At 39.3% G+C, this 25628-nt stretch overlaps 1 protein-coding gene across 1 annotated transcript in view; it reads left to right on the forward strand.

Annotated features, from left to right (window-relative positions):
* The window catches only part of MTUS1 (microtubule associated scaffold protein 1), a 129600-nt gene that overhangs the window by 67302 nt on the left and 36670 nt on the right, over window positions 1-25628 (forward strand). The gene's annotated exons all lie outside the window — the stretch shown is intronic.

The following is a 25628-nucleotide window of genomic DNA, read 5'->3' on the forward strand; positions in this document are numbered from 1 at the left end:
TGTAGCACTGCTTGTTTGCTGTAGTGTTTGGGTGCATTCAGAATCCAGCTGGCAGAGTTTCGTTTTAATATGAAATGGATGTTTGCTTCCTTGTTCCTATTCTGATAAACTGAAGCATCTGCAGTGTTGAGCTGCCAAACTAAATAGTACTTCTGTTAAGCAGTTCTCAAGTACTGAACTGTTCTTACAGAATAGATTTATTTGTGGATTTAAGACTTAAAATGTTGGCATAATATTTAAAACTGAAAAACTCTAGTAGAAAATGTTTGCTGATGATTCTGTTTGGATAAACTCAAGTCAGTCAAAAGAAACTGCTAAAAATTCCCCCTGAAATGATCAGTAGTGACACTTGAGAAGAGAGGAGAGCTGAAATCTGCCTCTAGGAATATTAAAGTAATCCTCTCCCTAACAGTCTCCAAAGAATAATTATATGATCTGTGACATTACTGGATGATATATTCAGCTGGGGAGACCACCCACTTCCTCCTCCTCCTCCCTTTTCTCTTCTTCTAGCTCCCAGCCCCACTGAGTCCCATAGCAGGTTAAGCATGAACGCTCTGATGTAATTCAGAGGCTGTTGGTTTTCCGAGTCACTAAGTCGGTTTTATTCTGAGAACGAGCTTTGTTTCTGCAACATCTGGTGGGGAGAAGCTGCCAGCAGCATCTACACTGTGGATATCTGCTTTTTCTGATTTTTGCTTGTCTGTGCATAAGGAATAAGGGCAAAGGAATAGAAATCTGACTTTTTTATCTTCTTTCAAGCTTATTTATTTATTTATCTCTAGCAAGAATTGTTCGACTTCTATCAGGGATGAATTAAAATTATAGTATGTGACAGTACATGGAGGCTGTTTCTGGCTTGCTTATCTTCCAATTGCACTGAAGACATGTTATGGTCCCCGAAATTTTCCTTATCCAACATGCGTGTACGACTGACCGCAAAGGGGCTGCTCCGAAACATTCGACTACCTTCTGGTTACAAGAAAAGCACTATTATATTTCATACAGGTTTGTGTTTTTAATATAATGAGTAGAATATGCGTGGGGGACATCTTGTTTACTTTGACAGCAGCTTACTTTTAGCAAATAAAAATGATGTTGGGCACGATAGTTCTTGAATTTCATGTAGAAGTCTGACTTTTGAGCAAGATAGTTTCATGTTCTGTGTGACTGGAAAGCTTGAGTTTGATTTCTGTGTGTGTGCACGCACCCATGCTGAACTGCTAATTTGGAAGATGGGTATTCTGTTTATGAAATTCAAATTGGAATTTACTCCTTCCTCCCACAGATCCAGAAATAGAATCAGGAAGCCAGTGCCATTAAATATTTATCTAATCATTAAAATAATTATCTACTGAGAGTTCCCCCTTTTCTATACTGTGATGAGGGAGGAATGAATACAGGCTGTCGCACAATATTTTTCCAGCTTGTGGCTATGAGCAATACTTAAATATTTACGTGTAGTCATACAAATGTTAAACATGTCTTATCTGTAAGTAGGACAAGCCAACTTTTTTGCTCACTTGTGTTGATACAGACCTAAAAAGTCTGAATTTTTCGTTCAGATGCTTTAGAGACATTCAAGACAACATATATTTAAAAAAAAAATCAGCTACACATGACAGATTTTGATCTTAAGTGACAGATAAAACAAGTAAAAGAAAAATTTGGAATGAGAAAATGATAATGTTCCTCAAGCCTTGTTCTAGGAAATACATACATGTGTGCATACACATATACGTGTGTGTGTGTGTATATATATATATATTTTTTTTTGCTCAGATGTGTGATATCCAGAGAAAATTGTGGCAATCTGCATATTGCATAAAGACTCTTTTTCTCCACTACGCTATTTGTTTTTTGTGTTTTTTGTGTATGTGTGTGGGTGGGTTTTTTGTTTTTTTTTCTTTTGTTTTTTTTTTCCTTTTGCATTCTGTTTAAGGAGAAGCAAGCAGCTGCATTAACTAGTTTTGCAAAAGCTCTTCCTCTCAGGCATTTCCTTTCCATTTTGAGCAGCACTGTGGTGGTGTGTTTTTTTTTTTTTGAGTTCAGTTCTACCAGTCAGTTTTCCTTTCTGTGTGATAAAATCAATTATGAACATAATGTGGGCTCACTAACCAAACAAAACCTTGGTTTCTGTTTGCGTTTTGCTTGCATGTCTTTTAAGCTAGATTCAGAACACCTTGATGCTGAAAATCCCCGTATGAGGGAGTCCCTTTCTGTGTATATCTACATCCTTGATATTCCGAAGAACGTGGAATTTTCACATATTCCAGGAAGAAAATCTCAAGGGAGCAAGGGAGAAATAATGTTCAGTCCTCCACGCATTCACTAACTTCTACTGAGATCTGTATCAGTTTTTAAAAATACATTCCAGTACGTGTATGAAGGGAATTTTACAATGATGAGAATCCAGTTGTATTTTGCTTTCATTTAGTGGATATAAAAGTAAAACATGTCAGCTGGATCCCTCTGTTAAATACAGCATTTAAAATAAGCATGTGTTTCAGTTAGGCAGCCCTCCGTAAAGAAGTGCTAAGTAGACCTTCTGTATGTGTGTTTGCTAATATGGCTTATATACAGCTAATGGAATAGCACTAAGCATACAGAAATTCTTTTGCCTGGTATCCCCCTTCTGCTTTGCTGTCCTCCTTCTTGCAGGAAATCAGCAGGTTAGCAAAAAGCTGACCGGTGGTTGGTTAGTGCTGAATATACCAAAAAAGTAGGGCATCTGGAAAACAAGGTCACTTGCTTTAAGGGAGAAAGCAAGTATGTATAGATATGCTGTATTTCTCTAAGTGGTACCCGGAAGCTTGCTTATGGTTATTTCAGGTTTATAAAACTCTGCCACAGTGAATGAGGCAATGACAATGTATACCACAAGCACATAGGGTCAGGGATTTTTTTTTTTTTTTGTTAAATACCAGCAGGAACCATTTTTGGTTTTGCAGGATCTGTATGAATGTCTTCACGCAGTTGTTTAACTGTATTAAAATGACATGTGGCTTCCTTCCAAATTCACCTAAGTCATGAGAAATAGAGTATGCTAGGAACTTTATCAACAAATAAGTGAGTAATAAAGTAAAAAAGTAACAAAAAAGTAATTGGATAAAGGAATTTCGGGGTTCATGTAGGAATGTGTGATATCATGTATGAGGAATAGAGTTATGAAAGCATCATTCAATTTTGTTTCTGGTGTGCATTGCATTTCAATAAGTATTTTCATGGATTCCATCCATTGCTACCTTCTGTGATAGCACAGAGCACCTTCCATGATTGTAAAGCAGCCTAGAGATATTCATGGCAATAATTCACACGCACAGTTTTAACGTAATCTAGTAGAGGAGCATAGGTCAGGGTGGATTTGTTTTGGCTGACAGTTTGTGGTGCAGTATCTTTGAAGTTAAGATGCAAACAGTCTTGAGAGGAAGAGGCTGGAACTTGCTCTTAGATTTTCATCTTGGTTTGAAGATGGCTCTGCAACAGCTTGCCTTGGTTCTTCGCAGTATATACTATGGCTGGACATACAGTTTGCACTGATACTGAATTAGTCTAGATTAATCACTGCATTTATAGTGAAACAGGTCTTGGGCTGAAGTGCCTTCGCATTGCTTACATCTTATCTTGTCAATGTGGAGTCGTTAAGGTTAACTATAATAGTTCTTCAAGTAGCTTCAAGTCTCCTGCAACGCAGGCACACAGCGTGTGCTAGGGGAAGCCCAATACAATAAGAAAATTTTCTAAGAATGGGAATAAATCACGAGGAAACTTGATGTAAAATTTGAAGTGTATTTTAAGGTCATTCAACTTGTTACCTTGTGTCTAACTTTCCTAGCTGTGTGGTCTTCACTGCTTCAAGGTCATCGTATCTAGAAATCTCTTCTCCCTTTGAATGCAGGCAGACACTCAAAAATGTCATTTGTTTCAGCTACTGAGAGTGTAGTACACCTGCATTGTTAGATGTATATAGTGAGCATCTTCAGGAAAATAGAATCACTGAAATACCTCGGAAAACCCTTTTTTTTTTTTTTTTTTTTTTTTTAACCCATCCTGTGACTTAGTACAAATAAGTTTTATTAGTTACAGTGACAAAACTCTTGATGCTTCACAACGGCATAAACATGATAGGTATGAGCTAAATATGAGCCAGTGGCTTTCAGTGATGAAATATAAAATGTACTTCCTTTATTAAACCATTAAATAAAGGTGGTTTTTTGTTCGTTTTTTGGTTTTTACCAAAAGAGTGATTAAAGTGCTTTTATGCTCTTCGTGCCTCAGTGATGTGACAGAGTAGGTCATCATCTCTGGATGATTCTCTGTAAATTGCAGGAGAAAGTCATTCTTACATGAATGATTCAAAATATTCCTTCTGAGATACTTACGTTTTACCTAACATATAGATGAAATTCTGTCCAAGCAGTCAGTTTTGAACACAGTTCAAAGTTTTTGTGCCTTTTGTTCCCAGAGTCTTTCAAGGATTGTGTACTGAACTGCACTGTTGCTTTTATGGTAAACTTTTCAGACCTGAAATGTTTTAATCCAGCCCTTTGTGCTGCTGTTTCTCCTTCTCTTCTTCCTTTCAGCAAACATACTTAGTATTCTTGTCTCTGATGACTTCCATTGTTTATTAAACCTTGAGACTGTCTTATTAACCTGGGAATAAGAGGTGCCTCCTAAGACAAAAAATAGCTAATGTTATTACAGCAGTATCAATTTAAAAAAAAATTTCCCTTGCTAGCAACAAGCAAACGTCAGACATTTGAGTAGATGACATCCATTTGCAAAATGATTTCTTCTTAGTCATGCTTCAAATCACATTGGGAACTACACAAAGTTGCTTCCCAGTGTAGCAAAGCAGTGCTCGGCAGCGAACAAAATCCTGAGGAGTCTGAAATCCTCAGGTGTCATGATTTGCTTAACTGTTCATATGCTGTGTTTTTTTCCTAAGAATAGCTGAAATACTGATCGATGTCCAATGCTGCAAATTAATATAGAACTGCAGGAAGTTACCCAAACAAATCAACCTTTAGTGTTCTAAATCTAAAAGCCTACCAGAGAGATTTGATACTGGTTAAGTATTTTAAATATCTGGGTCACCTGCCAAGGAAAAAACTAGTTCAGAAATAAAAACTGCATATCTATTCTGAGCAAAAGAAGTTAAATAGCTGGAAACTATTTGTCATGGTTAATTTTGGATTTAGTCATGTTCCTGTTGAAGTTGATGAGACTCTTAGCTCCTGACTTCATTTATTCAGGATTGGGTACTGAATGAGTTGCCCTTGTGTGCTTGATTTCAATCTTAGTAGATCATAGCTATGTCTGTAGGTGATAGCTAGGCCTGCAGGTGATAGCTAAAGGAAGGTTCTGATTTTCAAGTGGTAGGGCTGTATGTTTTGGAGTTGGTAATGCTTATTCTATACAAGTCCAATGCAATTCATGCATTTATGCCAAGTATAACATGAAGATAAGGCTAACCCTTTCCAAATGAAGCCTAGCTAGCAGGAAGTGGGTGAATTTCCTCCCTCCCCCCCCCCCCCAAAAAAAAAAAAAGATTCAAAGAAATGATTTGTATGGGATATTAACTTTAATAAAGCATGAACGTGTATGTAAATGCAGAGCTTTAGCTCTATCTACTTCCTCCAAAGTTTTTCTGAGCAGAGTACCATGAAAAGCAGATGCATTTAACTCTTTGCATTCTGACTCTCCAGTACAGTGAGTGATATTGGGTTTTGGTATAATTAGTCTGTATAAGTGAAGGAATCTGTGAAGGATGCCTCAAGTATTTATCCATATTAAAAAGGTAGAATTACTGTTTCAAGGTCAGCTTCATATAGGAATAGTTAATTGGCTTGTAAATATAAAAGCCCTAGCAAATTATCTATGCTAATATTGGATATGCTAAATGTGCATTTATTCCCACTTGATATGTGTAAAAATGATCTGGTTGTAATTTGTATTGCTGTGAAGTGGGTTGGAGTTTGGAAGTGGCAGGTGGCTACAAACTTTGATAGTTTTTAAATTAATTTGGGGCATTTCCAATGCATCAAAGCCAGACTTTAACTTCTAAAAGCTGCCTATACCATTTTCACAGTTTGTGCAAATGAACCTTTTACCAGTGTAGAAATGACTCATAGCATTCAAACAAGTAAGGCATTACTGCGAATTCAGTTGTTTTAATTTGAACTTTCTAAGACATAAAGCAACAACTTTGGGGGGCAAACATATGTAATGTCAGTGCTGGCATGCGACATCTCAACTTCTTGCAGCCAGTTGGCTCGTTGTTTTGTGGTACTATTCCTTGTAGGCACAGAAAGCTGTGACATGGGGGGGAGTACGGAAGCCAACAACTTTCTTGTTTCTTCAGTTGATCAAATAAGACTTTAGAAAGGTCAATATTTTGCAGTGGTGAGGCTCTTTGTTAAGATCTGTGAAGGCAGTACTGAATGGTTTGGGACCACACCTTCTCACTTGTTGCAGTCCATGGCAAGAGATAACAATATCTGTTTTTAGATCGGTTGTTAATTTAGTCTCGTGTAATGAAGGAGTTTGCCTCCCCTCCAAAACCAGTTTCTCACACTGCGGAGCACAACGTGTAGGAAAACTAGATCCATAGCTGATAGATTTGTCTTTTAGGAAGTTGTCAGTGTTCAAAACGACTCTTAAATGTTTCACCAAATATCATACCCAAACTAAAATATTTAGAAAAAATATTTTCAAGCAGATCCGACCTCTCTTGGCTTGCCTTCCCCTAGAGCAAAATGTGTTGCAGGCTGCATTACTCAAGGTGGCTGCCTTGCTGCTGAGTTCACCTGCACCTGTGTTTGCTCATCTTTGACATATCTGCTGTCTCCAGATAACTGGAGTTGTGCTGATATTGGAAAGACTCAATTGAATTGCATCTTATTTTTCAAAGCAGGTTTTTTACAATAATTATTTTACCATGATAATACAGTATACCAGTGCTGTAGAGTTCTTTAGTTAATGAAACACTTAATGTAAATTAAATTTTAACATTCGAAACTGTCCATTCAAAAGCAAGGAAGCTTAATTTTTAAGTTTTCTAGTGATGCTGGTGAAGACCTCAAATAAGTAGACGCAAATCTTCTCTCTCCCCTCCTTTCTCCCCCCTTGAGCAATCAAATTTTGGTGTTCTGAGGAAAACCTTGACACCTTGTCGTACTGTGGTCACGTATATCTGCTCTGCTTTTCCTGGTGTCGCCACCCTCTGTATTTAGACTATGCTTATAATATGCTTGTAATACACTTAGTGGAGTTGCCAGCACCTTTCCAACAGTCTCCATAAATAATGCTCTTCACCAGCACGAAACTGTTTCTGTTCTGAGAGTCTTACAGATGAAGAAAATAGCCCTTAATCTTCTATGCCAGCAGTATAGTTTACATCTTTAAATCTCTTTTTTTTTTTAAATCCTGTTCAATTTAACTGTCCACGTACTCAAATATATAACCCACCTCAAATAACCTGGCTTGTATCCGACAGAGGAGTTTAATTACCATTGCTATTTATGAACCTTCTGTTGGTATCATCTTAACTGATGTCTAATAGTCATAGCAAGTGAACTAATAACCTTTTATCCTGTTTTTAAGTCTTGGTTAAATTTACTTTTGCTGCCTCTTGTCATGGTAATACGCTACTTATACGTTTATAGCAAGTACAGGATCTTTCTCAAGATGCTTGTATAAATATTTTGAATGTGATGTTACTGAAATACTCTTGGTTAGGGAAGAAACAAAACAGCTGGGGACATCTGTGATGAAAATCTTTTAATGAATACCCATCCTTTTCTTAAAGAGAACTTGCAGTACTTTGGTAGAAAAGCCTGGGAAATGTTGCTAATAATAGTAATTAAAGATATTAGCCTTCTTTCTTTAGTAACTGCTCTTTAGGCTCTCAGCTATTTCAGTGGCCTTCATTTTTTCCATCTGCTTATGAATGTTACTAATATTAGAAGCACATAGATTATTAGAAAATGAATGTTTTTACTTACTACAAGAGTAGATTTTTGTGTTCAAACTCTTCAAATGCCAGATAGTAAAACAAGATTACTGGAAATGCTTCCAGCCGAAGAATAAGTGTGACCTTACTTATAATGCCAGTTAAACTATTATACTTGGAATAAATCAAAAGCCTAAAAAGTTTACTTTCTTAGCTGTAAGCATATGCTACCTTCAAGGCTCATTTCTTTCTTCAGTTATTACCCTACAGACTACAAAAGGCTTAATCTGCTTATCAAACTAAGATGTTTTGCTGATTGAAGTCCTGATATGAACTGAGTAGCATAAGCCTATTAAAACTATGTTCATGTGTCTCAGGAGGGACCTCTCTGCTATGAGCTGGGGTCAAGGAAGACAGGATGCATCTGGAATGTGCAGTGAATATTTTTCTTGTTGTGTTTGTTAGGGGCACAAATAGACATATGTTTGTAGTCAGAGGTGTTAATCTTACATATGGGTTTTAGTCTTCTCAGTAAGTTATGGATATTTCCCAGTGAACTTTGCATTTACCTGAGGTGTCACCTCCCTGAGAAAGTTACCCACCCTCCTGGCTCCCCAGCCACCTGAGCAAAAGGGAAAGTCTACTGGCTTCGCAGTTGATGTTTGTTAACTTAGGCAGAAGTATATGGAGGCTTAGGGGAGCATTAGATGAAGTGAAGAATGTCGCAACGAATACTTTAAACATCCTTCAGAGGAATTGCTTGGACTCTACAGCAGGCACCACAAATGTTCGCTTTCTTGAGGGGAGTACTAGCACCTGTCAGGCTAGCAGTGCACTTTCAGTCTTTGCCAAAGTGATCCTCAATTGCAAAGTTTGCATTTGTGAGCTCTTCTTCCAAATAACTCCTAAGCTAAGGCTAGTCCTTTAACTTCCAGGTCCAGTCGGCAAGCACAGAAGGGGCCGTGTGCCTCTGGGATGTTGAAAGCATGTATATGTTGTGGCTAATGAAAGCTTGGGGTGCTGCCCCGTTCTCTGTTTTGTTTTTCAGCTTGGCAAAACACTTTTAAGTGGACTCTATTGTGTTGCTTTTGGGCACAATTCAGCAGGCTGTTCCTGAGACAATGGTGTGCAATGTTCTAGGGATGTCCCTGGGGAGGAATATTTGCTACTTAATAACAGGAAAACTCTTTATCTTAACAGGAAATACAGAAATAGTTCCTTAACTATAACCGACGTGGTGACTGCCAGTAATTGTATGTGGAGCTTTTGTATCTTTTGAAAAGGGGACACACCACTGGCCCTTATTGCTGGGAGATCTGGCACTTACGTGCCATATTTTCTACCTTGATGTTTCACTGCAGCATGGAAGACTGAATTCAATGGATGATTTTTACCTAGCAGCAATGGAAGTGATTCTATTAAGGTGCGATTGTATTCTATTAACCAGCAAATTGTATTTTATCCCTCAGGTAGGTTTAAAGCTCTTTTTAAAGGTTAACTTTAGACATATGTTCAACTATTGCTGGTATTCCTTAAAACATGCTATGCTGCTGCCTTCCAAAAGATGTTCTAGAGGTATGCTCTAGAGGTCCCTGCTTGAGCAGGGAGGTTGGACTAGATGATCTCCAGAGGTCCCTTCCAACCTGAACGATTCTGTGATTCTGTGTTTTAACTTTATCTCTGATTTTGGAGGCTCTGAATTTTTCTTCATTCTGCAGAAGCTTCACTTGTTAACTGTGTGGGTATGTGTAGTCAGAAGGATGCTTATGTAACGTAGGTGCTTACGTTGTAAAGAGAAATAGCAGTATGTCAAAGGAAAAGTAACTTCTACTGTATGAATGTTTTCTTAAAATATAACTAAGCTCATGGAGGTACGTATGTGTGAATACCATTTCTAGTGTCCTGGGAGAACAGTGCTAACCTGGAGTAACCCAAATTCTTATCCAAGCTGTGAAACAGTTGCAGAAATTGATAATTCTCTCCTTATGCATAGGGCAAGAATAATGTAACTTCCCTTATGCAACCTTCTAGGTGTACCAGAGCAGTCACCAGGAAATAAGGTAAATGTCTGCCTCTGCTCTGTTAATGTGAACTGTGATTTCCACCTATCCTTCCCCCAGTAACTGCTTGATTATTTTTAAGTTATAGGAAAGTGCCCAATCTGGGACTAAATCTAAATGCATCAAATGAAGCCAACTTAGCTGGGAAGGAGCAGTGTGCTCAATTACCAGGTTTTGGCTGTAACTAATCAATCCAGATGTCAGTTGAAATAAGATTATTGGTTGATGCCATGGTAAACAATGATGAAAATACTATGTTAGCATTTTCTACCTGGCTCCTAGAAGCTCTAGGACGGATCTCTGAAGGACTTTGGAAATTGAACTGTTCTTGTAAACTTCATTTTACCCGGTTAATTTCCCACCTACAGGCCTGATCTTGCCTATATTCTCACTGATAAATTTTTTTAATCCATGGGCAAAGCTGGTGTCCTACCTTGGTTAGTAAATTGTAATTTATAGTAAGAAATTCATGACTTCGGTAAAAGTTGAAGAAAAAATACTGCATGTGCCAAAAGGAGAATTTGAGTGTTAGGTATTTATTGTGCACTTTGAAAACTGCAAGCTGCAGTCGTTCTATTTTATGAGAAGAATGTTGAATTAAACTTTTCGGTACATAAAATATCTCTATTATAGACAATTTCTTAGCGTTAATTGTGATGCTTCCTGTATGCTTAGAAGTGACATTGCCTAGCTTTTTTTAAAAAATCAGTGAATTTAGATGTAATCTGGATGTGTTTGTATGTAGAGTTTTGTAAACATAGGAAGCTGTTGCTGGATATGTTCAGGAACATTCTTGGCATAAAGACAATAATATAAAATGTAACTGAGGCTCTGGAGGCTCTTTAAATTCCTGCTTTTCCTCCCTTTTCTTCCATAATATCCTTTAGACAGCATTTCAGTGCCATGCATAAGTCTAGTGACATTTGTTACAGTCATGTAACATCAGCTCGTGCTAACGTGGTTGAATAAATAGCTTCTGAGTTCAAACAAAAAACCCTTCTGTCCTCTCCATCCCATATAACTGCAGATACTGTGCAAGAAACAATGTGTGTTAATGTTGTAATCTCGTGATCAAAATGATATTTTATAGGTCTCTTTGTACACCTGTTCTCAAGGAAAGAGGATCATTCTCTGCAAGCCTCTGAGCCTTATGTAGACCCTTATTTTGAAAGACTTTGACCAATTCAGAAAAACTGGGGACAAACATCAAACTCTGGGATCTAAAACTAAACAGAGCTGATAAATATTCTGCCAGTTGACTGGTCATAAGCTTGTTGTGGAGGAGGAATTGCTACGTTAACTCGGTCACTGGCGCAATTGATGTAATTAAGTTCAAATGGTTCGATAAAAAACAAAACAAAACTGAATGTGACCTCTTTCTCCAGGCTGCCTTTATTGCAACGAAGTGGGACTCCGTGGTTTGTGAGCAGACAGTGGCCTTCAAACTTAAAAGTTTTAATTCTAAATGCTACAAGAATCCTGTTTGAACTGCCTTGAAATCTTTCTTGGCAGTGCAGAGTACAATTAACCTTTAAAACCTGATGTTGTTTGAGCAAAGTTTGATGTATAGATCTAAAAGAAATCTGTGCTGCAAAAGAATGAGTCTGTTAACTCCTATTGCTTGGATTGGAAAATAACAGTATCTCCAGTTACTTGATGTTTATCCCAAGCATACCTAGGATGTTTGTCACCTCTTTTGTGAAGGCAGTGTTGGAAAAAGTAGTTAAGCTGTCTGCGTATCTGACTCCTCAGAATATAGGAGACTACCCTGCAAATGCGAAAACAGAGTAGAAAGCTACTTTGCTAGCCTGTTAGTATTGGCATGAAATAGGTGGCTCACAGGGAAATTATAACCAGTGATCTAATATATGTAATCAGATCAGATTTGAGCTGGAGGAAGAGGTATCATGAAAAAGTGCAGGAAATGGATTACTAAATGATGAAAGTTTAAACAGTTGAGTAGTCAAGCAAAATGCCTTTTTTGTGATCTGGCATCTGATGGAAACATTGCATGAGAATGAACGTTGAGGTTCGGGTGGCAAACGGGCAGCGTGATGACAACACAGAGGGAAAAGGAATCGATAGCCGAGATGAGCACTCCCTCTTTTTGCTTCGTTGAGGGCCCTTTCTTGCCCAAGTACTTGCCTCTCCAGGTTGTTCAGAGTCACATGGTGTATGCAGGTGTACAATTCAGCATGGCTGCTGGGGCTCCCCTGCTCGAGCCAGGGTTCCTCAGCGAGGGCACACTCACCAGCAGTTCTGAAGATTGGTAATTTCATTACTCTGTTTTGCATATTCCTTCAGAATCGAAACCTGTTTTCTGAATGCTAAAGGCCTGAATTATTCATCAGGAGCTTTACCCAGTTATGGGCAAGAAAAGTGTTAGATTTCACTTGCCCAGGGAATTCCATCAGAGGATTTTAAGAACAAGTTAAACTACTCTTTGACAGAAATTTGTCTGGGTAACGTTGACCTTTCCTCCACAAGGATTGATGTAGATAACTTCTGAAGGTTGCTTTCTGCCCTGTATTTCTGTTACTGAGCGTGGTATTCGACAAAGGGGTGAGCTGAAGTATTACGGAAGGAATAAGCTCAAGTGCTGCAACTCAAATGTCTCCTTGCTTTCTGGCTGTGCCTCAGCCCTTTCTTTTCCTAATGCAAGTGGGAACTGGGATCTGCAGAAACACTGGATGTTTGAAGAGGAAAATGATGGTCTGATGCATCATTCTGCTCCCAGGTATTTGGTGAGAGTTTCCTCCCGATGTGCACACATGCTCACACACATAGTGGCCTTCTTTCTGTGACAACCCACCCGATCTTTTCCCCAGATATGAAGGTATCCCACACCTAAACATCTGCAAACAGGGAAATCTGCAAGCCACACAGCAGCCCTGAATGGGGTCGGAGAAGGATGCAGAGGTGGGAAGAAAGTGTCAAGAATTGCATCAAGAAGGCAGCTAGTGGGGTCTGAGAAGGGCTTGCAGTTGGTGTGAACTGTCATGCAGATAGTTCACAACTGGGATTCCTGGTCCCAGTTGACTCAGGCCTGACTTTGTGGACACAGTTCTGGAACGAAGGGCAAAAATGTGCTGTATCATCTACTTGCAGTGAAGCAGCAGAGGGCACCACATAACAAGGAGCAACTGCACGTACAGACAGTGGAAGTGGAGAGAAAAGACAGAGGGGAGGTAACAGGAGCAGCGATGGAAGAAGGAAGATCAGTCTGCTCTTTCAGCAGCAGTGTACTGAGGCTGACAAAGCATAGCTTTAACTATAACAAAGCTTACAGGAAAAAAAGAGGACTGCTTTAGAAGTCCCTTTGCCTACCCAGAGCCACACCTGAACTGAAAACATACCTAAATGGGTGGCTCACTGTACTTCTATTGAAGTGACTGATGAGTTGGTTTATCCATGTACATACAGCCAATCCCTCCCTTGCCAAAATATGCTTTAGGCTTTGCATTACTGGTATAGTAAACTAGTTCTACCGTCTTTCCCTCCTCCCTGTTTTTTTGCAGACAGTGGTATGTAGCACTGTATGGTTAACTAGCATACATTAGGCTTTGTCCTAATTCAGAGCAAGCTAAGTAATCAAGCATCAGTATTGCTCTTGGTTATTTTTTTAAGTAATCAGAACAAGTCTGATGCACTGGTAGTCTAGCTGATACGTGTTAAGAGTTGTCTTCTGCAAATGGCATGCCATTTTGCCCTTTTTTAGTTCACAGTTCTCTCTGAATGTATGGCCAGCTTACTAATTTTTGTTTGCTGTATGGCTCATACTCATGTTTGGAATCTACTGGCTAGGTGAAAATCTGTTTCAATTCTAGATGTTACAGTCTCAGTAAACTTGTTGACTGAATATTTTATAAACACGCTATTAAGACTGAATTGTTTTAGGATTCAAAATGCCGCTAGTGTTTTTCTTTTTGGAAGATGGGTCTGTGGCACATAAGGTAAACAGTTGTTACGGGTACAAGGTTGGGATTTCAGACCATTAGTCAGGTTTGCGTTTGTAGCATGCACTTAGCAGGCAGACATCTATCTGATGCATTAATTACACACTTAAAGGAATACCCAGACTTGAGTGTGAAGTCCTTTACAATTTGGCTTGCAAAGATTATCCCGTTCAGTCTTCTAATCTGCTAGAAAAATTGGAGATTGTTCTATTGAAGTTTTTTTTCTTTCCTGCCATCTTCACTGAACTTTGTCAGTGTTTCACTATGAGGGTTGACAAATTTTGACGACATCTCGCTGAATATTGGCCTTGCTGACGTGAAGGGCAGAAACAAATCAGCTGTTGGAGCAATGACTAAGAAACATGCAATATTAGTAAAGAGCTTAGGGCACAGTTCAGGAGCGTCTGTTACTTTATCACGGACTGTCCTACAAAACTTCCTGTTTAAAAAATATGCAGGCTGATAGGTTCAGAAGTTGCAGCAATGACATAACTGAGCTAATACTCTTCCAAAGTGCTGGTGTTTTCCAAAATAAAAAGCACAAGGAAGATGATGTGTTTTCTCAGGTTTAGTTTAGATATCTTAATGAATGCCAGAATTTAGCTCCTTGCAAAGCTTCAGTATAAGGTTAACGTAGGTTGTAAAACACAAATGATAATCTTCAAAAATGTGAGTAAGGCTAATCATAAACAGTAACAGTTAAATGCACCATGGAGATTCTGTATGCTTAATCAGTTTAACAACAGATCATCCTAATTGCTGGCAAACTAAACTCTGCCTCGTTTGCCACGCTTTCTTTGGGAGGGGAAAAAGTGCCATGTTCTGGGAGGAAGTCAATAGTGCACTTGACAGTGCCCTAAAACAGTTGCACAGGCTCAGGAGCTGTGTTCTGTAGGACGGGTGACCCCTTAGGGAAACAAAGACACATCAGTGCAAATCACTTGGCAGAAGTCAAGCTTTTGTTTGGGATATATTGGAGCAATTATTTTAATGGAGGTGATTAATGGGTGGTTAATAGGGATTTGCATGTAGTGACCCAGCTCAAAGGTTGTCATGTGGGTGAAAGTCGTCTTTATTGGGGTAGGAGGAACTGGAAGGATAACACACTCTGAGGCTTATCTAGGAACCTTAGTGCAGTGTCACACTTGCACTGCAGTTACTGTACTTGCTTTGGTCTCATGGCTGCCTTCAGCACCTGCTGATTGCAGAGCAAATTCTTTCTGGTTTGCAAGAAGACAGCAGGAACATGCTCATGACCAGACAGAAAATCTAGACCATCACACTGTAGGGTTATCCATGGGTAAGCCATGGGTTATCACTTAAGAACCTGCAAGAGTATTTTGTTTCAAATTATCTGGCAAGAGGTAGGCTGGCATCTGTCCTTTTAAAGAAGCCTTGCACAGAATTAATCAAGGAGGAGTGCCTGGGACTTCTAAACTTCTGGCAGAGAATGTGCAGAAGCTCAATCAGAAAGATGTGCAGTTGAAAAAAAGACATTGTTTGCTATCTCTTGGTTTCATCTCAATCCCATTTCTCTCCAGGTTTCCTATTTCACTCCTATTACTGTGTGAAGTAAGCTATAATGAAACCGCGCCTTTGGTTCATGCCTGTTTGTTGTATCAAGAAACAGGAAGATAATAAAAGGCTGCATGCTGTATGTTATAGTTTTTAGGTAACAGCTTTTGGGTGCAAGACTCCAGGGTGATACAGAAATGCTTGGTTTCCTACCTAGTAATCATCATTGTAACGGACAGTGAAGCATTTGACATGCTAATGGTTCTGCTTCAAGAGAGACTTGCCCGTTCTAGCATGGCACCCCATGTGGGCAGTGTTGCAAGACACGTGTGTTAAGCACATGATTAAAACATTGAATAGGCATAGAGCTCTTTGACATGCATAAATATATCTGAGCTATCCCTTTCACTATCATATGAGTGAAGGGAAAATCCAGTTCTGTGGTTGGAAATGAGCAAAAAGGAATAAATTTAAAATGTTATATAGATGCTATAAGTTAATATTCTAAGTCAAAGGATAAGTTGGCATGAAAGGAGGACAAATACAGTTTTGAAACAGTACTCCAAACTGCGTGCATCAAATAATATGTAATGACTCTGCACACCCTATCCAGGACTGTACTAGTATTTCATTTAAAAAAAAAAAAAAAAAAAAAAAAACAGAAAAATCTTTGTACCTCTGCAAAGAAAGGCAGAGGGATTTCTGTTGTGTAGGTTTTAATCCTGCTGAATCAGTTTAAGCATCTAGGCCAAGTTTTACCTTCCTACAGTTAAATTTTGTTCAATTACTGTAACCTTTTTAAAAGCTTCCTTCCCCGCCTGCCTTTTATTTATTTATTTATTTATTTATTATTCAGGACAATTTAAAATGGATTTGGTGACAACTAAAATACAGAAACTGATATCCCTAGGCATAGGCTAGCACCTGACCTTGAAGAAGAGATATTTAGGAGGTTACAGAAAGAGTAAAGGATTGGAAGAGCTGCAGCTCTGCTCTGTAAGCATTGAGTTGTTGTCTTAGATTTCAGCCAGCGTAGATGTGGGGGAAGCTGCAAGAGGAGAATGTTGTTTCTCTTCCTCCAACTTCTTGAGCCCAGACCAGCTAAATAAGTAGCTAGACAACTTGCTAAGATGCAACACCTTCTTCAGAATTTTCATGGGGCGTGTTAAATAGGTGCAGCACTGAAATACAAAGCTATTTTGTTGTGTATAGCTGACTCATGTTTGACTCCCTCAAAGCATGAATGGAGCAAGTTAGAGTTGTCTGCAGTGGTTTACATAGAAGGGCCTGAGGCACAGCTTCGAAGCAGTATGTAACTTCTTCAGGAGTCTCTTTTGTACCTACAGTCGCTATCTTAAAGACCTTAGACTGAGAGGCACGAAAGGGAAGTGTATTCACTATTTCCCAAGCTATAGGAAGGCAAAAGCTAAAAATGTTCCCTTAGGTTCAGTCTCCCCCTTGTCCTCCTATGTCTGATCTTGAGCTTCAACAATCTGCTGCCTTTTAGTAGTAGCCAGAGCTACTTTTCCTTTTCACACTTGGTGTCAAATATGGTTGACCAAACTATGAAGCTCTAGTGAGGTTGGAAGAGTTTCATCTAAAGCATCTAACCTTCCAAACCCACTAGAGACACTGTTAATTTAATTTTGAACTCAATGGCTGCTTTCCCTGTATATTTGTTTGAAACTACTTACTGGATCTACAGCCTGGAGCAGGAGTTCTGAAAGAAGTTAAAATTGCAATTTACAGCTAGCCAAATTTCTCATTCCTTTCAAAGATACTGAGCATACCAAAGCAGACTGAATTCAACAATTTTCTTATTTTTAAGGATGGTTTTAATTCTTCCTCCTTGAAATGCTGTAGGTTGTCATGAGGCAAGCAAACAGGTTAAAATCAAAGCAATGAGATAACAATGATTTATCAGTCTTTCTGTTCCAGTGCCCAAATAGATTCTAAGCATTTGGGGGGGGGGGGGGGGGGGGAGGAGAATGGAGGGAGAACTGTAGAGATTTTTTTGAGGTTTCAGAATTAGCTGTCCAAAGACTAACATATAAAGCAAAGGTATATACTCACTTATGGACTGATTCAGATGCTAAACTGAGATTAGGCAACTCTTGAAGGAAAAATCCTGAAACCAGACCGGCTGCTGGTCGTGCAGTACTACATCTGATGGGACTTGCATACAGGAGGGAAAGATAAAGCATATAGCGTGGAGGTCTGTGTTCTTTGGGCTCTAATGAACACAAATAGCCCTTCCAGTTTTACTTAAGTGTTTCTTGGTATATTTGGAGAGGTTTGATCCAGTTGCTTCAATTTCATTGTAATAGGGTTAAAAACAAAAACAAACCCTTCAGCAGAAGGCGTCATAGACTTTTTTGAGTTCATGTGTTCAGCCTTATGGGTGTGTTTTCTACAGCTCAACAATACACTGAACACAGCTGAAAGCATTCAGTGGTTATTAGTATAGTACAGGATAAATGTTTGTAGTTTCCTTAGCTTTATTTCAGTATTTTAGCTGTAACTTGACTGATTTCATAAATATGAAGATAGAAATATTTTGCAAGAATAGATTAAATCAACTCCTTTCCCAGGTGTTCCTAATACTCCCCTCCTATTACACGCACACGTAGCCTTTTTTTTAGTCCTTAATTTTTTTTTTGATGTTTAATTTAGTTGTCATTTCTAGCTCTCAAACTCTTTGCCAACCCAACCCCAGAAAATCCAAGATGTGGTGGGTTTTGTCTTTTTTTTTTATTATTATCAATTATAATTAGTAAAACAGACTTTTTGGAAAAGGGAAAAGTGAAATAAAATAGATGCAACAACTAGATGCTTCCTCTGTCATGTCTGAGAAGTGAAAATATCCAGTTGCTGTTTCCAAGTCTGACCTCAGTCAGGGCTGAAGAAACTAGTCAGCCTTACAGAAGATGAAACCACACTGAAGGTGTAAGTAATGGATGTCTTTATATAATTCACTCTAAGCTTTGTGTAAACTTTTCCTTGTTAAATATTTAACATGTGCCGCATTACTTAACATAGTAGAATATAGCTGTTAGTGTGGTTTGGTGAGTTTTTGTGCAAACTTCAAAACAGTGCTTTGTGCATTTTTTCAAATGTTTCAACTTCCTAGATTTTATTCCTATAATGTTAGAGGTATAAACATACTGGTGTCCGCTGATGGCTAATTGCAGAGAGGATTTTGATGATGATCTTATTTAAAAAAAAAAAAAAAATTGGGGGGAGATTAAGACATACCTCACCCATATAGATCAGATTATATTTAAATAACGTTTTGTTCTAATCATTAACTTACTCTTGAGAGCAAATCCTCATGAAATAAAATAGATGCAACAACTAGATGCTTCCTCTGTCATGTCTGAGAAGTGAAAATATCCAGTTGCTGTTTCCAAGTCTGACCTCAGTCAGGGCTGAAGAAACTAGTCAGCCTTACAGAAGATGAAACCACACTGAAGGTGAAAGTAATGGATGTCTTTATATAATTCACTCTAAGCTTTGTGTAAACTTTTCCTTGTTAAATATTTAACATGTGCCGCATTACTTAACATAGTAGAATATAGCTGTTAGTGTGGTTTGGTGAGTTTTTGTGCAAACTTCAAAACAGTGCTTTGTGCATTTTTTCAAATGTTTCAACTTCCTAGATTTTATTCCTATAATGTTAGAGGTATAAACATACTGGTGTCCGCTGATGGCTAATTGCAGAGAGGATTTTGATGATGATCTTATTTAAAAAAAAAAAAAAAAATTGGGGGGAGATTAAGACATACCTCACCCATATAGATCAGATTATATTTAAATAACGTTTTGTTCTAATCATTAACTTACTCTTGAGAGCAAATCCTCATCAGTATTTGATTTGCTGTGAATCAGGACTTCCTTCTTTTTTTTCCCCCTTTTTTCTTTTTCTTTTTTTTTTTCTTTTCATAAATAGAAAACAACATCAAGTTACTTGAGATGCATTAAGGACAGAGGCAGCTTAGCTGGAACAGAGGCTGACTTGCAGCAGCTGAAATTGGTACTCCTGAGACTATATATTCTAAGCTGAGAAACTTGCCTATTGCTCAAAGCTATCGTTCATGTGTCATTAGCTACAGAGACTGGTGGTTGAGAGACTGGTTGTAAAATTCAAAGCAGCAGCAATCTCTGTAGTCTTTCAGTTTCCTAGGTAATGCTAAGTACTTACAAATACAGTTTAGGGAAGGTTGAAGGGTGTTTTACAAAGTGGAGTAAAGTAAAGGAAACCTGTCTAGAAGTTGCATGCAGAGAGTGATCTTCACAAATCATCAAGCAGCCCTTAGGGATCAGATTTCCTCTTTTGAGGAGAGAATGCATGATCATTCATTTCATTCTGGATGAAATTATTGTTCTCAAATAGAGGCCAGTTTCTAGAAGGGAAGTTCTTCACGATGCAATGTATCATAGCAGAGAACGCTCTGCAGTTGAGGTGGGTACACACACACACACACACACACGGAAAGGAGCTTGCAGCCTTGGGAGCTGGTGGCGTTGGACAGGAAAGACAAAGCACTGAGTTTAGTCATTTGAGCTTAGTCAGCTGTTTTTTGAGGAGGACTCCCCCCACCCCCCCCCCAAGGCTCCTTCCATGTCATGGTTAGGATTTTGCTCTGAGCCACCGTCTGGGGGAACTTGTTCATGTGTAGAGGAATGGAGAAAAGTATCATACCGCTGAGCTGAACTACTGTGTTTGTCTAGGGGTGCTGATGTACTGCTAGCATTCGTAATTGGCTCTTTTTACCTGCTTAATCCCTTTTGACAAAAAGACCACTTCTGGATTCAAATTTAAATGTGCACCTCTGTAATCCATTTTGTGTACTCATCCTTACTGATGTTTATGTGTGATTATGCATGCTTAAGAGCTTGCAGGATATCTGTCCATCTAGAAATGGGGCGGGGGTTAAGGGGGGGGAGGAAACTACACCTGTGACCTAGATCTGTGCTAGGAAAAACCCTTTGCTTAAGTACAGGTGTACCACCAGAAAGCCTATGTGTAGCCTTCTGCCAGGTGATACAGAAACATGGGAAGAAACTCCACTGTGGATGTTGTGTCCAGCAGGGGGCTGTGCCACCACTACAATAGCAGGACAGCTCAGTGATACCAGCGAGCCAAGCTGCTCTGTCCTCAGACTGTCCAGTTGCAGGTGTGCATATCAGACCGCCTTACTTGGTCTCATGAATGTGCCTGGACTGGAAAGTGAATAGTAACGTTGTTTTAAAAATGGGACTCTCCAAATTGGCCCATTGTCCCTGTGCAGCAGCAATGTGGTGAACTGGAAATCCTGCATCTATGCACACCTGGACTACAGGTGTTCTCTGTAATGCTTCCCAGCCAGAAACAGCACCGAGTGGGTTATCGCAGCTTTGGATGGATAGCTAAAATCCTGCTCTGGGATGTTCGTGCCGTCATTGCGGACTCGAAAAGCATCCCTGGAGCTATGACAGTGCAAAGGTGATGTAAAACTCTTGTGAGCTCCAACTTGTGTGGTGCTAAGAGTCTTGCTCTGAATGCTAGCTGTTAGTCTGAGCTTCGGTATCGGGTTACCTGTTTGAAAGCAGGGGGATGCATTTTATAGGCCAAGATTCACTCTCCCCACCCCACCCCCCCAGTTGAAGCCAATGACTTCATAATTAAATCACTATGTTACAGAACAAGTAGTAGCTTGGTGTCGTGTCTGCCTGCATATGTCTCTACATGGAGCAGAGAATAACTACAATGAAATGTGTACTTAAAAGCCTTAGCTTCTATAAATGAGTTAACAGTCAGACCTGATATAACTGTAAGAGCCTCCTAAACTTATCAGAAACATCTCATTAGTCAGTCTTCTGCTGTTGCTCTGATAACTGTTCATTATTTGTGAGCTAGAGGAATTCCTCAGGATCTGAGTTCTTCTGGAGATGGCTACGTGAGCATTAATAGTTGTGACCGTGAGGGGAGTGGGAGAATGGCAAACGTGCTCTTGGATTCCCTCATGAACTCTCATGGCAAACGTCAGTGGAAGGATGGGTGCAGAACCACCTCTTTGAATATACAACTGAAATAGCTAAGTGGTGTTGAACTGTTTGACTTTCAGCTCTTACAGGCAGTTGGGACTTCAAAGCCTTTGTGTTGAAAAGGAAGGGCTGGTGTGTTCTTGCAGACTGTTTGGCTGCTTTGCAACAAACACAGTTACTGATGCCCAGGCACTCTTTGATTGATGCACAGATCAGATGACTGGGAGTAGCCTTCCGGGTGACATCCCACGTACAGTGATGTCAGCAAAAGATTTCCAAAAATTCAGGTGTGGCACAATCCGGCAATTAAACCGATTAGTGCTCTTGCTGAGTCCCGAGATGGAGCTCTGGCTCTACAGCCCTGCATGTTTAAGGTATTTTATTTAGTACCTTCATCTTACCTAGCACTGAACTTTTCCCTGGTACCATAATTGAAGCATACTGTGAGTTGAAGTAGGATACTATACCAACAGCTGTGTGTTAGCTCTGTTGCTGTCTTAGAAATCTGCTGTTGGCTCACAAATGTCCCTGGCTTCTTGGAAGCTGTGACACCAGAAAAAGTGACTCCTGTGGCTCCAGGATGGAGTGCCTTGCTGCGCTGTTGGCTGAAGTTAAAGCTAGCCAGGAGGTGATGGAAGTTGGACAGAAGGAATTGAAGCGTGATGTGGAAACATCTCAAAAAGAAATCAGAACAGTGTTAGCAATGCAGAGGAGCCAGCAACAAATGAAAGAAGATCTGAAAGCAGAGCTGAAATCCAGTCACTTGGATATAAGAACTGTGCTTGAGGAAATCCGACGACTACGGGAAGAAATGGAAGCTCGATTAAATACGCAGGGTGATCTGGTCTTATTGATCAAAGAAGTGAGCACCAATTTAACATGTGTAGATAAGGCTTTCCATACAATGGAAGAGAGTCGGAAAGTTTTTACCAGCCTACACCTTCCTCCAAGAGAAAACGTTGAGCAAGAAGTTTTCTCTGGAAACAGTTTGGATGAGGAACGTGAAAAGAAGGTGTTTAGGGGTAAGACAATGGTGCCTGTGAAACTAGGGGCAGGGGGGGAAGTGAGATCTATTCCTACTTATGCTTCTAAAGTGGTTTGTTTAGGCTGTTTGGAGTGCTTTTAAGAAATATGTTAGAAATTGAGTCTCTTGCTAAAGAAAGTAATGTCTAGCAAATGCAGACATTGCCACACAGACTTTGCTATTATGTGGTAAGCAAATCAAGACTTTGATTTGGTTCTGCAAACCAAAAAGTGGGTGATAGACTTTTCCCCTGGTAATCCAGCAGTTGTGCGCAAGGCAGAGGGGCTCACGAAACCAACAATAGCAGGCGAGCTTGGGGATGGCCAGCCATTGAAGTACCAATGTGAAGCACTATGTGCTATCTCAGCCCGTAGAAGCAACTATGGAATGCACCTTATATAAGAACAGTTTTGTATTACTTTCTTCTGAATGCCTATGAACTAGAGAAACTATGTATGGGAAATGGTTCCCCTTAGAGAAAAGCTTGGGCTGGATATGATTTAATCCCAAAGAACTAGATTCCACATTACGGCAGCTGCCATCAGTGTAGTGATCTGGGAGGCAGAGGAAAGAGTTCTTGACCTCTGCCAAGGTCATGGGGTATTCTTTTTGGCAGCGAAACATTGCACCTTCTATGAGTGATTCCAGATCAGAGGGCTCAGTCATTACAAAGTCACTACTAATTTTTCCTATTGATACAAAGAAGGATAAACCCTCACATGGCGATTCAGTTGGGTTAGGGCACTGCAGGACTTGAGAATCTGCAACTTCCAGTCTTCAGAAATTGAGTGGTACAAATGGATTGAGACCAGTGTTTTCTAGCCTGTTGAGGAAGTGTTCAGAACATAACTGAAGGGGGGTAGCGGTTGTGGTTTACAAGACTGCCTATGCAAAAGTAGCAAGTTTATTTTTAAAAAAAGAGGGAGTGTGGGCTTGAGTTGGTAACTGATACTGTCTTTAGAGTCCATCATCAAAGTGTTATATTGGTAGTTAGGCTTTTAATTTCTTCATTTTAATGAAAGCATGGTTTTTGTTTTGACATTGTAGTGTGCCTCCTGTACAAATCTGGAAACATAATCTGTTGTTGCTCAGAGGTACATAGGTCATAAATAAGCATAGGAGTGTTACTGGTGTTAGTCTGTAGAGGCAGTGCGTGCTATGGAGGGTTCATGCTAGCACAGAAATGCTTTTTAACATTTGAAGTGATGGTTTATAGCACGTATCTGTGATAAAACTGCCCAAAGAAATGTCACTGAATTCCTTTTGTGTGTGTCTTTTGTTGAGCTTTTTTTAGTATGGAATCCAGGGTTGGCTTGGATGGGTGTTTGAATCAACTTCTAGGAAAAGATTTGGTAGTCTGGATACCATGATTAAAAAAAAATAGCATGCTGAACTTTGGAAACAGGTTATCTGGAGTCTCGTGTCATTTATGCATTTATGGTTAGCTGTGGTATCAGTGCATTTAAATGAAATATAACTTCATTAGATAACAGTGTAATTTTTCCCAGAACAAAAATTGTCTGTAACGCTTTGAAGTGGTTTAAAGCAGCTCTTCATGATCTGTCAGGGCCATAATAAATGGATGTCAAAGTCATTTCGTATAGCTAATGAAAAGATGACATCAGCATCTGTATCACTGAACTTAGCCAACACCTTTAAATCAAGAATAGTGCTCTAATTCTCCACTTATTAAAGTGGAAAATTCAGAGAGGGAGGAAAAATATATGGGAGAGTAGGAATATATGAGCCAGTAGGGCAAGGAATGTGCTTTCTAGTCTCTGCTCTCTTTTCTTTCCCTCGCCCTCTTCCCTTGATTAGTGTCTCTTCTGATTTGAAAAACCTTCAGAAGGAGACCAGGGTAACAAACACAGCATTCTCTATAAGCTTGCTGGCAATATAACATGATAGCTCTGAAACATGAACTGTGGTGTTCATTTAAAGAGGTCTAACTTGGAGGATATCAGAATGTCTGCATTGTAAGAAGGGAAGTCATCAGATGAATTAAAAAGGCAGTAAAAACAAGGTAACGAGAACTGGTAGCCAGACTTGATCCCTTTCCCCTGTAGGTTTGAACTTTGATTTCTGTCTTGGGTTATCAGGTTAATTTACCTTGAGTAGCTTTACTACTACATGGCAAGACCCTATGTTTCTAATTGAAAATACACCTTTTAACAGTCAGCATCTCCTGCACAGATGTGTGGTGAAATCTCCAAGAATGCAGGAGCGTCCAAACATCATAAAGCAGTATGCTGATGCTCCTCTAACTAGGAGGGAGGAGAGAAGATCTTGCCTAGAGAGGATTTATTTGGAAAATGAGTAGGCTTGAGAGCGCCCCTCATACCTGGCTCAGCATGAGAGATGCAGATGATACCGGTATAGAGGTGCAGATGATATCAGTATTTTGAACAGGAAACTATACTTTAAATGCTTTGAAAACAACTTAAAACTATGCAAGACTGATGTATTTAATGCAATGGCTGATGTGTCAGATTAAGATTAGCTGAGAAGCAAAGCGTTTATTATTGTTAATACTGTCTTCAGTTGTGTGACTAGACCTTAAACTGCTGGGAATATTCCAGTCATTTGACAACCTTCATGCCAGGTGTTTGGGGCTTCTAAAAGAAAGAATTTGTAAACAACTACTACTAGTTCCTTTATTTGTCCCCCATTTTTTCCACGTGTTCCTTTTTTCCTTTTCTCCAAATCCTACCTCTCAGTTTTTCTCACTCTGTTTTGAAGAAGTCTTGTTAAGTTGAAACTGTACAAAGTAATCTGCTCAGATGTTTTCATTAAACTGCCTAGGGATATTTATGTATTGCATCAGCTTTTTATTGCAAAAGTGTTTTTTTCCCTGTGTGATCAAAAGAGGAAGACTAGCCTTATCTGCAGAGCACTATTACACTGTCTCTTCAAACTGAAGGCAGAGGAGAAATCTCGTACCTCTGTGCTGTTTACGAATCAAATGCTGGATTATGTAATGTGGTTTCTTCTGACATGACATGATTACTGTGAAGTGATTGAGGTTGCAACATAACTAAGAATATTACATAAACTATGTAATTATTGGACTATGTGTAGTGGCAGCACAAGCT

This window comes from Struthio camelus, chromosome 4, assembly GCF_040807025.1.
Source record: "Struthio camelus isolate bStrCam1 chromosome 4, bStrCam1.hap1, whole genome shotgun sequence".
NCBI classification, from domain to species: Eukaryota; Metazoa; Chordata; class Aves; order Struthioniformes; family Struthionidae; genus Struthio; species Struthio camelus.